Source organism: Notechis scutatus, chromosome 11, assembly GCF_049901735.1.
Source record: "Notechis scutatus isolate UNSWTSFEM ecotype Mainland chromosome 11, rNotScu1.2, whole genome shotgun sequence".
Classification (NCBI taxonomy): Eukaryota; Metazoa; Chordata; class Lepidosauria; order Squamata; family Elapidae; genus Notechis; species Notechis scutatus.
This window is the reverse complement of record NC_142019.1, coordinates 12,506,735-12,517,137: the sequence shown is the minus strand read 5'-3', so window position 1 is coordinate 12,517,137 and position 10,403 is coordinate 12,506,735.

The window sequence follows — 10,403 nt, the reverse complement described above, 5'->3', positions numbered from 1 at the left end:
AACTCAGAAACAAAAAGAAAAAAAAATAGGAAGTATTGACATTGCCTAGTTCTCTTCAGGATAAAAGCAGGGAAGGGAGAGTCATTCAGATTTACAAGATTCTGTTACTCTATCTCTACAGGAAAAGTGGTAGTAGCTTTCATAACTTTAGTTTCCCAGTCTTATTCTATTGATATCACTCCTGCAAATCTGATTCTGCACTCTTGCAAGACTCTCAATGCAGCTGTGGTCAGTGGAGGGCTATATAAGAGGGAAAGGAAAGGAAAGGAAAGGGAGATGACAGAAAAAGAGAAAGAAAAAAGGAAAAGGAAACAAAAAAGGGAAGGAAGGAAGGAAGGAAGGAAGGAAGGAAAGAAAGAAAAAGAGAAAGAAAGAGAAAAGGGAAGGAAGAAAAGAAAAAACAAAGGAAAGGAAAGAAAAAAAGAAAGAAAGAGAAAAGGGAAAGAAAGAGAAAGAAAGAAAAAGAAAGGAAGAAGAGACTGGACAGCCAGTTGTCTGAAATGGTATAGGGTCTCCTGCTTGAGCTGGAGGTTGGACCTCCAAGGTCTCTTCCAGCTCTATTCCCAGTTGGAGGGGGGGGGGAAGTGATATGGAAACTAGGAGCTTCAGCATGAACTTAGGTGTGCAGCAGGGGGACAGCTCAACTTGATCCCTTGCATGTCTTAAGAATCAGAACTTGACATTTCAGTTGTTAAGCAGTTGCCAAGTTGTTGAACATTCAAGGAGATTTCCAAAGCTTCAGGCTACATTTTCCTGGGGCAACCATCCGCAGCAACTGGCAACTAACGTCAACAGCAGCAGTGTGGTAAATGACTTCATGCTGGAAGAAGTAATTGCAGTGGTGCATTTGATTTGCTCGCCACTCATCATAAAGCCCGCATCTACCATAGTTGTAACACTCTCCACAATTCTCACTTCTCTTGCTGTGATGGCAAACAATGCATTGCAAATAAGAACATGATTTATTCACGTTGACTGAAAGGATTTTAATGGATTTACATTGACACAACATAGTTATGCTTCCCTTCCCAGGAATTAAATTAATTTTTTTTGTAGTGTGTCCTTATTTGAGGTCTGCAAAGCCTCCCGTTTGAAGTCTGCAAATTTTCTTGAAATTATATTTACAAATAGATCTACTTGCAGAGTAGTAACACTATCCCAGTTTTGAAAAGTTGCTTACAAACTTCATCAGAGAGAGAGAGAGAGGGAGGGAGGGAGGGAGGGAGGGAGGGAGGGAGGGAGGGGGGGGGAGAGAGAGAGAGATTAAACAAGTTAAAGAAGCATGAATGAAGGTTGTAAGCAACTTTTCAACTTTACAAATATATAATATGTATGTATGTATGTATGTATGTATGTATGTATGTATGTATGGCATTCGGCTTTGTTCGGGTATTTTCCCACGTCATTGTAGTTGTTCTCTTAAAGTTGTAGCAACGTTTCAGCAGAATCTCATCTGCCATCATCAGGCTTCTGTATTGTGTCCGTCTGTGAGTCAGACTTTTACAGTGGTTTCAGATTTAAATTTGGGGCAGCCTATTGCTGTGCCAGAATGGTTTTTTCTGGCACAGCAATAGGCTGCCCCAAATTTAAATCTGAAGAAGAAAAAACCATTCTGGCACAGCAATAGGCTGCCCCAAATTTAAATCTGAAGAAGAAAACCATTCTGGCACAGAAAGCTGCCCCAAATGAAGAAGAAAAAAACAATTCTGGCACAGCAATAGGCTGCCCCAAATTTAAATCTGAAGAAGAAAAAACCATTCTGGCACAGCAATAGGCTGCCCCAAATTTAAATCTGAAACCACTGTAAAAGTCTGACTCACAGACGAACACTATACAGAAGTCCGATGATGGCAGATGAGATTCTGCTGAAACGTTGCTACAACTTTAAGAGAACAACTACAATGACGTGGGAAAATACCCGAACAAAGCCGAATGCCATACATGTAAGTACCCGCGAAAACTTAAGAAAACAAATATATATATATGTATATGTATATGTATATGTATATGTATATGTATATGTATATGTATGTATGTTGTGGCTCCGATTCCCGAGCCTGTGCTGTTAGAGCAGGGGTGGGCAAACTTTTTGGCTCGGGGCGCATGGACTTTTAAAATTTGACAGACGGGCCGGGTCAGCACAAGATTTTTGGGAATCGCCCCCACCCTTTCTCCCCCTCTTCTCCTCCTTCCTCCCCTCGGAGGCCCCTGAGTCAGGAGTTGCTACCGCCGGAGTGGCTCCGCACGGCTCCAGTCCCGCATTGCCTTGGGAAGGAAAGGCAAAAAGGAAGAGGCTTTGCCAAGAGGACCGCCGAGCCGAACGGGCACCAGGCAGGCAAGGCCCACCAGCAGCCTAGCTTAGTGGCTCCAAGCAGCTCTCCAGCCGCCGCCCACGGGGAACCTCCCCTCGGCCGGAAGACGCTTTTGCCTTGCAAAGTTTAAGCCTGAAGCCGAAGGATCGGGACCACCTTCGAGTCGAAGGTGATTTAACCACGAGGCCTTTGCAAAGTTCTTCTCTTCCACCGAGCGCCCGCACTGTTTTGCAGCTTTGGGCCCATGGGAATGCCACGCCAGCATTTTTCAGGGCGGCGGATTGGACAGACCAACGGGCGATGTGGCCGCCGTTGCCCACCTTTAGAGGAAGGACTGAAGATGAGGAGGAGGAATTGGTAATGCCTTCCTCCCCAGGACCTTCCTCTCTGGCAATGCCTTCCTCCCTGATAATGCCTCAGGTTTCATCAGACAACCGAGAGGAGCAGCCTGAGATTAATCAGGAGGAAGGCATATCGGAGCAGCCCCTGACAGGGAGTCAAGAGGAAGAATGTTGGCTTGATCCTAAGCAGCATCGTAGGGAGAAACCTGAGCAGCAACGTAGGAGGCGTGGGAGGGTCAGAGAATGAGTTGAGTCATTGAGCCACACCCCACAGGGGATAAAAGTGGGTGTGTCGGCTGGAACTTTGTACGGGACAAAGTTTGATCTTACTTCAGGTTTTCTTTGTGAATGATTCTTGTGGTCTGCCTTGTAATTTTCTGTAGCTGTTATGGCAGGGGGGCGGGGAAGCCAAGCGTACATTCAAAGAATACTCGTCCGGCGCTTTTTGTGGTTGACTTGCAGGACTCTGTAAGTAGCTTTTACTTGTTATCAGTTCACTTTCACAGCTGTTTCTGTTTTAAATTTGGAGCTTGCCTACTGCTGTGCCACAATGGTTTTTTCTTAATCCAAAACCCTAGCCACTATAGAAAACCCCAGCTACAGAATTATCAGAGAAGCCATAGAGATTGAAAAAAGACCTGAAAGCATGAATAGAAGAGATGATTCCACCAGACTGTCAATTATTTGGAAGCCTGCACTCATAAACAAAAAAATCTCCACACCACAAGCCAGGCAAACACCTGGGCACAAACAGATCCCCACTGATACCTCCAGCTCAAACACACCCCAACCAGGCACCCAGATGAAACCTGGCTTCCTAATAAATGATAGCCGTCCATTTACTCGGAGCCAAGCTGCACTAAAAGCCTCCAATACAGGAAACACAATGTTGCCAGCCAATCAAGACAAAAAAAGCCACAAAGCAGACAGAAGATATTAAAAACACCAATCAAGCAGAACACAGCAAATTCCAAGACCAGTAAACACAGATCAAGACTCCCAACCAATCAAGATGAAGAAAAAACCATTGTGGCACAGCAGTAGGCTAGCCCCAAATTTAAAACAGAAACGGCTGTGAAAGCCTGACTCACAGACGAACTCAATACAGAAGCCTGATGATGGCAGATGAGATTCTGCCGAAACACAACTATAATTACGTGGGAAAATACTCGAACAAAGCTGAATACCATACATGAAAACTTAAGAAAACACACACATATATATAAGGAAAACGAATCCTCCCTGGCTGGGGAAATCATATACATGTCAAATTCTTTCCTGGATTCTTAAATTTTAGAGGGGCATTTTTTTTTAATCTTATGAGTAGTCCTGGAGCAATCCTACTCTCTATTATATTTCCAGCTGTGCAGATTCTCCGAGAAGGAAGGAAGGAGGGAAGTAAATGAGTAAGCGACTAAACAAACAAACAAACAAACAAACAAACAAATAAATAAATGGCACTCGGGGGATGGAGAAATAAATGTTGCAAGAAGGATTCCTTCGCAAAACCAAGAAACAAACCCGAAGGCAGAGAGAGCGCGGATGCTAAGAATTAACAGAAGAACGGAGTTGGGACCTTGGAGGTCTTCTAGTCCAACCCCTTGCTCAAGCAGGAAAGTCGGAAGTGATGCCAAGGGTCAAACCAGTGGATGGGAGGGAGAAAAGGATGGGACGGGGAGGGCGCTTGGTGGAAAACTTGACTGATGCGCGCGCGCTCCGGCTCCTCTCCCCGATCCAGCTGGCTTGCGCTGCCCGCGCCCGCCTTCCGCAGAAACTTCCACAGCTGCGCCCGCCCGTCCTCGCCTTGCGCCGCCCTAGAAGCCGGCCACTCAGACTCGCCTTGCCGAGCCGGAAGACCCCACCCCCGGCAGGGCAATCGAGGAAGTGGCGGGGCTGCTCAAGCAGGGAAGCCGAACGCGCCTCCTCCTCCTCCACCTCTTCCTCCGGGTTGGCTCCGTTTCCCCAGCGCGGAGGCGGGGACGGGCATCCCACCAGTGGGCGTCCCGCGCAGTCGGCCCTTTTCCAAGTCTCAAGACGTGGAGGGCGCGCCGAGTTTCTCCGCAAGCCTTGCCCAGATGGGAGGGCGCGGGGACCGAGACCCCGGTAAGTGCGCGCAAGGGTGGACACCTCGTGGTAACCAGCATGAACGATTGCGCTCGTTGGAGGCGTCTCTAACGACCGGTGGAGGAACCGAGCGCAGCCCCGAAGACTAAGAGGAAGGGGGAGGGGGAAATGAGCGCCGGGGGCGGGGGGGCGGGTGGTCCCGCGGGAACCTTCCAGATTCGCCGGACTCCAGCTTGTCACGATTCCACTGGCGTCTTGTGCATCTGACGGGACTCGGAGGCTGGCTTGCCCGTTGCCAAAAGTGGCAGCGAGACTCGGCCTCGGGGTGCTGTCCAACATTCGCAGCTTCGGGCAAGGCAGGTTTGGCCGTTGCCCCCGATCCAGAGGGCCACCCTGCAGCGAGAAGAGCCCGTTTCTGGATCTGCTGCTTATCGCTTGCTCGCACGGATCTTCCAAGTTGAAGATTCTGGGTGCCCTAAGGCACTTTTAGAGGACTTCAGTTTCTCTTCCTCTCCAACCTCGCTTCCACCACGCTTCCACCCTTTTGACGGCTGCCAATGGCACAGGTAGCGTCAGGTTTGAACACTTCGCCTACCTAAACCTCTCTCCAACGTGCTGACTTGACAGCCGCTCTTGCGATTGGAAAGTTCCACAGGGCGAACTCCGGACCTGTTGGGAAGCGCCCAGGGCTTCTGTTTTGGTTTTTTTTTAAATCTGTGATGTCGGGCATGCTTCAGAGGTGGTATTCAGCAGGTTTTGACCAGTTCTGGAGAACCGATAGTGGAAATTTTGAGTAGTTCAGAGAACCGGCAAATACCACCTCTGGCTGGCCCTGCCAACCCCATCTATTCTCTGCCTCCCAAGTCCCAGCTGATTGGCTGGGTCTTCTTCTTTGGTTGCCCTGCACAGGAGAACAGAGCTAGAAGGCAGGTTAGGGGGGTGGGGAGGGAATGGAGATTTTGCAGTATCCTTCCCCTGCCACGCCCACCAAGCCACACCCACAGAACCGGTAGTAAAAAAATTTGAATCCCATCACTGGCATGCTTGCCTGTTGATGGTACATCCGGGCTTGTAAATAGAGCAGACAAAGCACTTCCTTTCGATTTTCCCAGCAAGAAAAAAACCTTTAGGTTTGCAAGAGTTGCATTCTGAATGGCTATTAAAGGGATAGGGCAGAGAAAGAGAAGGTCTTTGGGAAGTCTTCAAAAATGGTAGAATGTCTTCGGGGAAACTTTTTTGAGCCTTGGATGAACATAGGTAAAGGTAAAGGTTCCCCTCGCACATACGTGCTACTCGTTTCCGGCTCTAGGGGGCAGTGCTCATCTCCGTTTCAAAGCTGAATAGCCGGCGCTGTCCGAAGACGTCTCCGTGGTCATGTGGCCGGCATGACTAAATGTCGAAGGTGCATGGAACGCTGTTCCCTTCCCACCAAAGGGGTCCCTATTTTTCTACTTGCATTTTTACATGCTTTCGAACTGCTAGGTTGGCAGAAGCTGGGACAAGTAACGGGAGCTCACTCCATTACGCGGTGCTAGGGATTGGAACCCTCGAACTGCCGGCCTTTCTGATTGACAAGCTCGGCATCTTAGCCACTGAGCCACTGCGTCCCTTGGATGAACATAGAACATGGAATAAACAGAATTGGAAGGGACCTTGGAGGTCTTCTAGCCCAACCCTCTGCTCGAGCAGGAGACCTTATATCGGAGGGCCCCAACCCAACACGGAGAGGAAGGGGTCAAGCAATTTTCTAACGCACCTGTAGGCCAGACAAGGAATAATGGATGGAAACTGATCAAGGAGAGATTCAACCTGGAAATAAGGAGAAATTTTCTGACAGGGAGAAATATCAACCAACGGAACAGAAGTTGCCTGTGGGAGCTTCATCACTGGAGGCTTTCAAGAAGAGACTGGATTGCCATCTGCCAGGAAGGGTGTAGGGTCTCCTGCTTGGGCGGGGGGTTGCACTAGATGACCTACAAGGTCCCTTCCAACTCTGTTATCAGATAGATAATCTGACTGGTTCCGTGGACCAGAGGGGGCGTGGTTTCATGGGCTGCCTGCATCCCATGGATGGGCCTTCGCTTGTTTTCATGGCCTGGTTTCTGACATGCCATGGTCCAGTGCCAGTTCCCAGCCCAGAAACCTTGTTTCATTGCTTAAAATTCCAGGGTTTCAGGATTTCCCAGCAGATTTGTAACTGCAAGTTCCTTCTTGATACGCCATGTTTCTTTGTTTAAGGAGCTGCTTCAGGGATAGGTAGCTGTATATAAATTCACATCTAATTCTAAAATAGTACGGTCCAGGAAGTTGTATTTTTGCATGTTCAAAAATAATTTGAAATATTGGTGTTTTCGCTTATTGTGTTTTACATATTTCCATTACGTATTTCAGTTGTAAGGCAAATCATTGTTATTCCTCCTCTTTGCAAGATTTTGGTGTCAAATAATGCCTGCATTTTTAAAGTATCGTATTAGCTATCCTACTGTTGTGCATTGCAGAATAGGCTCAGAACAAATGAAGCAGCATAACAGAGTTGGAAGAGACCTTGGAGGTCATCTAGTCCAACCCACTGCTCGAGCAGGAGACCTTCTACCGTTCCAGAAAAATGGCTGTCCAATCTCTTCTTAAAAGCCTCCTGTGATGGCGCACTCTGAAGGGAAGCTGTTCCACTGGTTAATTGTTCTGTCAGGAAATTTCTCCTATGTTGCTTCTCTCTTTGATTAGTTTCCATCTATTGTTTCCTTGTCAGTTCCTGCAAATTGCAATACCTGCAAAGTTGAATTGCAGGAAAATATTACTTTGGACTTTCTTCAAAGCAGATCATTTTGAAGATCAAAGAAAACTCCCAAGAAACCCTGGCTGTATTCTATAAAATAGTTTGCTAGAAGGAAAAAAACAACACTCTGTTATAAACATATCCAGTGTTTTCACTCTGGGGATGAAAGGGTGTTTTGTGCACAATGATATATTTTGTCTTCCCGTAAGATAGTAAACTCATTTCTGAGCCAATCCCTTCAAGGCAAAGCTTAGGTTGTGACTGCAAAGAAGAAGCCGACCAATCAGAAAGAAGAGGGAAGTTCCCGGCATTGGCCTATTTGGAGGAACTGAGTTTTTAGAAGTATGTCTTTTTTTTAATACAAAGAGAGCAAGAAGTAAAAGCAAAACAATTTAACTCAAACACAATCCAGGGAGCTTGTCCAGAGTGTCGGCTGAAAAACCAAGACCTGATGGAAAGCAAGCTAGAACTTTAAAAAGGAAGAATCTAGTAGTAAAAGAAAGTAAGTTGTAACTTTGATCTAGACTAGTCAAGCTGGAAACAAATTCTATCTTTAGCTGCTGTCAAAGAATAAAGGTGGGTTTTTTCCCTTCCAGAATAGTTGAAACAAAGATTTCTTTCATAATACAAAATACCGTTTATGTACTTTTGTCCTCTTGTAACTCTGCCTTGACTTTTGATCATGTTAAATGGCACCCCCTATCAGGGGTGGGATTCAAATTTTTTTAGTACCGGTTCTGTTGTCATGGCTTGGTGGGCATGGTGTGGCTTGGTAGGCGTGGCAGGGGAAGGTTACTGCAAAATCCCATTCCCTCCCCACCCCACTAACCTGCTTTCCAGCTCCGTTCTCCCGTGCAGGGCAACAAAAGAAGACCCAGCCGATCAGCTGGGACTCAGGAGGCAGAGAATAGATGGGGGTGGGGCCAGTCGCAAGTGGGATTTGCCGGTTTTCCGAACTGCTCAAAATTTCTGCTACCAGTTCTTCAGAACTGGTCAAAACCTGCTGAATACCACTTCTGCCCCTTATCAGAGCTAAGGGGCACAATGGCTTGGTGGTTAAAGATGCTGAGCTTGTCAGATGGAGAGCTGAAAGCTTGGGTTCAAGACCCAAGCCCCACATAATGGGATGAGCTCCCATTCTTTGCAGCAGCTCCTGCTCACCTAGCAGTCTGAAAGCAGGCAAATGCGAGTAGATAAATAGGTACCACTTTGGTGGGAAGGTTACACTGTTCTGTGTACCTTTGGTATATAGTCATGCTGGCCACATGACCATGGAAGCATCTTCCATCTTCCAAGAAACAGAGATGAACACCATGCCCTAGAATTGGGGAACTGGCAAGGCACTGGCAGGGAAACCTTTACCTTTACCTTTTCAAAGCTACAGTTGGACTTTGAGAAGGATTGAATATTTGCCTAAAAATTCTCTCTCCCACTTCCAGACTGTACCACCCATTGATTGAACCATCGCTGAGTCACAGATATTAAAGTTATAGTTCAACTCATGACTGAATGTATAAATGAGATAAAGAACAGGTAGATATTTTATGTAGGGCTGTACATTTATGAACTGACTGCTTTTTTCAAACTTGACACCACATGGTTGCTGAGATCATAATTCAGCCTTTTGTAACTTTGACAAACAGAACTTGGGGCTGGTAAAAATTCTCCTAGTCTGGGAAATGTATAGGGGGAAACCTGGATGTAATCTCACCTGTAAATTACATTCACTAAGTTTATTATTTTGCACGGCGTAACAGAATACAGCATTAGTACATACAAATTCAGAAAAACAGCATGTAAACTGTGCAGTATAAAATAGCAGAAGAGTGATGCCAAGCCCGAAATTGAATTATTTCAAAGAGTATAAATGATTAATGAAATTACAAACAGAATTAAATTATGTATTAGTCTAATTATGTAGAATGACTGAACCTATGGCTGAATCTCTAGATAATTTAGCCATTGGGCAGCACTACCTTCAAGATTATGTATTTCATGTAGGAAGCCCAGCTGGCTTTTAAAAAAAGACAACAGCAGATTTTGTGGCTGTAATATTGCAACTGCATTTTCTCAAATCCTCTTTTGTCCAATAAAAAAATGAAAAGTTGTTTTGTGACTTACTGATTGCTCTTATTAACCATGGTATCCAAGGTTGATTGCAGTCCTAGGCTGGATTAACAGAGGGATAGAATCAAGATCATGTGAAGCGTTGATACCACTTTATAATGCCTTGCTAAGACCCCACTTGGAATATTGCATCCAGTTTTGGTCACCACAATGTAACAAAGATATTGAGACTCTATAAAGAGTGCAAGGAAGAGCAACAAAGAGGATTAGGGGACTGGAGGCTAAAACACATAAAGAACGGTTGCTGGAATTGGATATGTCTAGTAGTTTAATGAAAAGAAGGACTAGGGTTGACATGATAGCAGTGTTCCAATATCTCAGGGGCTGCCACAGAGAAGGGATCAACCTATTCTCTAAAGCAGTGATCCCCAACCTTTTTATGCCGTGGCCCGGTACCGGCATCAGCTGGGCGCCGCGCCCGATACCGGCATCAGCTGGGCGCCGCCATCTTTTTTGATAAAAAGTGCTTCCGGTGACCTCACGGAAGCACTTTTCATCAAAGATGGCGGCGCCAGCGCTTCGTGAGCTTTTCGGGTAGAAATGGCTTTCACCCGGAAAAGCTCACCTGGCGCTGGCGCCGCCATCTTTTTGATGAAAAAGTGGTTCCGTGAGCTTTCTACCTGGAAAAGCTCACCTGAAGCGCTGGCGCCGCCATCTTTTTGATGAAAAAGTGCTTCCGGTGAGCTTTCTACCCGAAAAGCTCACCAGAAGCGCTGCGCCGCCATCTTTTTGATGAAAAGTGCTTCCGTGAGCTTTCTACCCGGAAAAGCTCACCGGAAGCAC